The 4,853-nt window shown below is 41.2% G+C and overlaps 1 pseudogene; it reads right to left on the bottom strand.

The window, feature by feature from the left end:
• LOC103083877 (grpE protein homolog 2, mitochondrial pseudogene) overlaps positions 1-1,464 on the bottom strand; it is a 5,611-nt pseudogene extending 4,147 nt beyond the window's left edge.
• Between the last annotated feature and the right edge of the window lie 3,389 nt (positions 1,465-4,853).

Raw genomic sequence — 4,853 nt, 5'->3', positions numbered from 1 at the left:
ATTCCTGCTTGGATGTAACGAGTTCTCACTCGATCTTTGAAACCCCTCCCCCACCCCATAATTGCACTCATTAGAAGAGTTAAATATTTGTTGAATGAATCTATTTGTTACACATTTATTAAGCGCTCTATTTGCAAGGACTCCATCTGGCCACAGAGGTTGGCAAACTTTTCTATAAAGGGCCAGAGAGTAAATATTTTGGCTTCATGAGTCAAGAGACAAAAGTGAGCATATTACCAAGGTCATAGTACCTTTATTTGACCATTTAAAATGTAACTATTTAAAAATGTAAAAACCACCTTACTTTACGCCGTATACAAAACGTAACTCAAAATCAAAGACTTAAATGTAAGAGCTAAAACTATATTTTTATGTGACTGATGCCCTACGTACTGCGCTAACAAGGCACCTTAAAACTATAATATTTTTAGAAGAAAACATAGGTGTACCACTTCATGACTGTGGATTAAGCAATGGTCTTTTAGATATAATACCAAAAAGCAAGAACAACAGAAGAAAAAAATGGATGACTTAGATTTCACCAAAATTAAAAATTTTTATGCATCAAAGGAAATTATTAAGTAAAAAGGCAGTCTATGGAGTGGAAGAAAGTGTTTGCAAATCATATGTCTGATAGTGTTTAATACCCAGAATACATAAAGAACTCCTGCAAGTCAACACAAAAAGGCAAATAACCCAATTAGGATTTTTAAATGGGAAAAGGACTTGAGTAGACATTTCTCCAAAGAAGATATACAAAAGTTTGAAAAGATGCTCAACCTCATTAGTCATTAGGAAAGTGCAAATCAAAACCATAATGAGCTACCACTTCACATCTATTAAGCTAGATATAAATTTTTTTTTTTTTTTTTTTTTTTTTTTTTTTTTTTTTTTTACTCTTTTCTACTAGCAAAAATTATTCAATTACCCAAACAATAATTTGGCAATTACAATATAACCTGGATTTGAGTCCTAGTACTTGGGCCTCTCACTGTTGTGGCCTCTCCCGTTGCAGAGCACAGGCTCCGGACGCGCAGGCTCAGTGGCCATGGCTCACAGGTCCAGCCGCTCCGCGGCATGTGGGATCTTCCTGGGCCGGGGCACGAACCCACGTCCCCTGCCTCGGCAGGCGGACTCCCAACCACTGCACCACCAGGGAAGCCCAACTAGGTATAATTTTTTAAGGGAATGTAAGTGTTGGCAAGGACGTGGAGAAATTGGAACGCTCATGCCTTGCTGGTAGACTGTAAAATGGAGCAACCTCTGTGGAAGATAGATTAGCGATTCCTCAAAAAGTGAAACAAAGAATTGCCTTACGATCCAGCAATTTCAGTCCTATGACCCAAGATTCCTAACTGACATGTAAACACTTTCCAAAGCCGTTTCAGGTTCATTCATCTCCTTTGATTCTTCTAACGCCTGAGGTTTGGTGGCAGAGTGAGGGCTGGAACCAATCTCCCGCATCTCTACTAGGCACTCTTGTCGTGTTGTCCAGCCTCATGAAGGGGGCCGCTCTGTACACAGTAGGCTTTGCTATGGGAACAAATGTGTCGGGCCTTGGCTAAAGTCAAGGACACTCTCAGTGCTGGAAGGAGTTTCTTCATGATGCAGCCAAATGCCGAGGACCGGATCCAGAGAAAATAAATGAACAGGAAAGGCTGTTATGCATTAATGTGTTCAAACTGCATGATTTATTTGCTTAATGTTTGCTGAAAAAGAATATGGCATTTAACCATTCCCTTCTACTCAGATCTTACGTGGATCCTTTTAAAGTCAACCAATGAGATAATTTAACAAAGAAGTCTTTTAATTTCTACTTGCTACTATTCATGTAAAAATTAATCAAGAAGAAGCTGTAACACCAGTAACCAAAGACCACATACTGTACAACTTTATTTGTATGAAAGGTCCAGAAAAGGCAAATCCAGGGAGACAGAAAGTAGATTAGTGCTTGCCAGGGGCTGGAGAGAGGGAAGGTGGGGAGTGACAGCTAATAGGTACAGGTTTCTTTTGGAGGGTATGAAATGTTCTGAAATTAGATTATGATGATGATTGCACAACGCTGTAAATACACTAAAACCCACTGAATTGTGTACTTTTAACAGTGAATTTTTTGCCTTGTAAATTATATCTCAGTGAAGCCATTACATAGGAACCATCACTGTTCTGTTTCATAACTCCACTTTCTAATGTTAATAGGAAACACAAATACTTTTATTTAATATCGACAAAGAGCCATTCATTATATTACTTATTCAAACAATACTATTAGGTAAGCATTATTATTATCCCATGGTACAGAAGAAGAAACCCAGGCTCCAAGAGATTATATCATTTGCTCAGCGTTACATAGCTACCTAAGAGGTTGTATATCTAGGAATTAAATCCAGATCTATCAGGTCCTGATCCCAAAGCTTTGGGCTTAAAATTTTGGTATATTCTTCAATTATTTGTTTTGTTATTGTTATGGTATATATGGTAAAGACTGTTTACTGAAAACAGGCAGACACTTCCTGGTTCCTGGAACATCCTGAAATAATGTCTTGATGAAGCAGTTATTTATCACGTCCTTCTATAACTACTCTATCAAATGCTCTCTTTGTGGGTGGCAGAATGGCGGGATCACTTCCCTAGAGAGTAGGGGGTTAAAACGACAGAAACCCCTCTGCACCCGCCAGCTTTTTACAACACTCAGTGCAGTTGTCTATGTGAAAGCCAGCCTGTGGACTTGTGTGTCTGCCTGAGCTCATAGCTCTGGGCACCCAGTTTGGATAAAATTATGCTCTGAAGGTCTTTTTGAGCTGGACACTTTGTCCAGGCTCTGCCTACATTGGAAACTCTCAAGATTTCCCTGTTTCAAAGATTAGTTTCTTTGGAAATCACTGGAAGGACTCCGCTACACTGTACATTTAAATGTGCTGGTTCTCTTTTTCTTCCTGCAAAATACAGACTTGGATTAACAGGATGTAAGAGGTACTATTTGGCGGAATGTAAAATGTCTTAAATCTCCCCATATTTGGCAATGCAGTGTTCTCTCTCTCTCTTCCTCTCTCCTTTAGCAGATTTCCAGTTGCACTTCATAGATGGATGTCAGCTGGTCCTTTTTTCCTGTTATGTAAACTTGAGAATGATTATTTGGACTATGTTTCAAACCATTCTTCCTTGAACTTCAACTGCCAAACACTGTTAAAATGCACCAGAAACTCTTAACTGTAATTCTTTACCAGAGTTTAGAAACACCACTTGACACTTTTCAGTGCCAGCAATTCCCTTTCTCTGTCTATAGATCTTCAGACATTTACAAGCTCCGTTCTTCCTCTATATGCCTTGACTCTCTTTCATTGCCTCATTTTTGGCCAGTAATCCGGCTTTGCTTTCAATGAGAGAGGGAGAAAAAGAGAAAGGTGAGCTAGAAAAAAAAGGGTTGTGAACCCAGAAACTCAGGAGCTTTTTTTTTTTTTTTTTTTGTAAAGAGTTCATGCTAGTGAAAGACTGGAAAGAGGCTTAACCAGTGTCAACCAGTATCGACCAGTGAGGAGACTTCAAGTGCAAGCCACCCAGTGGCTGCTGAATACAGAATGCTCATTCAAGCACTAGTTGCTAAGCCAAAGATTTGAGGAGTGAGGTGTGTGTGTGGGGCAGGGTGGGGAGGTTTGGGGGCTAAGAATAGTTTGATGTATTTGTTATCACTGAATATCCCTCCCCCAACGCCATTTGTTTTGCATAATGAATATTTCCAGAGACAGTTCACGCTTATGGTTGTATCCCGTATTCCCTAGCACGTTTCAGTGTGAGCATGATTTCTTGAAAACACTGTAGACAGATTTAGCAGGCATCACGCTCTTTGTCCCCTGGGATTATGTTTGTTTGTTTGTTTGTTTGTTTGCGGTACGCGGGCCTCTCACTCCTGTGGCCTCTCCCGTTGCGGAGCACAGGCTCCGGACGCGCAGGCTCAGCGGCCATGGCTCACGGGCCCAGCCGCTCCGCGGCATGTGGGATCTTCCCGGACCGGGGCACGAACCCGTGTCCCTTGCATCGGCAGGCGGACTCTCAACCACTGCGCCACCAGGGAAGCCCTGGGATTATGTTTTGATGGCTGTTTTTGGTGTATACAACCAGGTATAAGAATACAGACCCTTTGCGGCTTCAGGAGGGTAAAAGTCGTTTGCAAATTGACAGTGGAGAGATTCTGAGAACAAAGTGTTTCAAACAGATTTCCCACATGATTGCTGTCGGATATGTCTTCTCCTGACACTGAGCGAACATTGTAAATTGCCAGTTGTCAATGTATTGTCAACCAAGGTTGACAATACATTCAGACGGGAATGTTTAATATCACTATAGAATTTTAATGAAAGTGACTTTTGGTTCTCTGCTCTTACACAACTAAACAAACTTGGTATTTTAATGTTATTTCCTTTCCTACCACAGTAACCAAAGCAATTGTCAAATAAAAGAGACCAGGGGATAAATATAGAAAACAAATGGAATTACAGAGGGTGGAGCTCTTTTATTTTAGAAATGAGGAAACTGAAGCCAAGAGAGGTAAGGCGATTTGCCTAGGGTCACAAACATTAGTCGTGTCCATGGAGGGGGCGTCATATTCATTTGATTGTGTGACCGATCACTAGAGTCTTGTACAGAGGCAACTTGGTCTTTGATGCCATCTGAAGTGGATTCACACTCAAACCAGTGGCCACCTGTGTCCATGCAGAGCCTTGGATAATGAGGAGAGGAAAGTGTGTTATGTTCCCAGTAACAGTGGGAGAACTAAGGAAGAAGCCCAGGCAGTACCCCAGAGTGGCAAAGAGGGGATAGGGAGCAGGCCAGTAGATGCCAACAAGGCCTCCTGG

The sequence above is a fragment of the Lipotes vexillifer genome, unplaced genomic scaffold (assembly GCF_000442215.2).
Source record: "Lipotes vexillifer unplaced genomic scaffold, Lipotes_vexillifer_v1.1 scaffold1429, whole genome shotgun sequence".
NCBI classification, from domain to species: Eukaryota; Metazoa; Chordata; class Mammalia; order Artiodactyla; family Lipotidae; genus Lipotes; species Lipotes vexillifer.
This window is presented reverse-complemented; position numbering and strand designations above follow the sequence as displayed.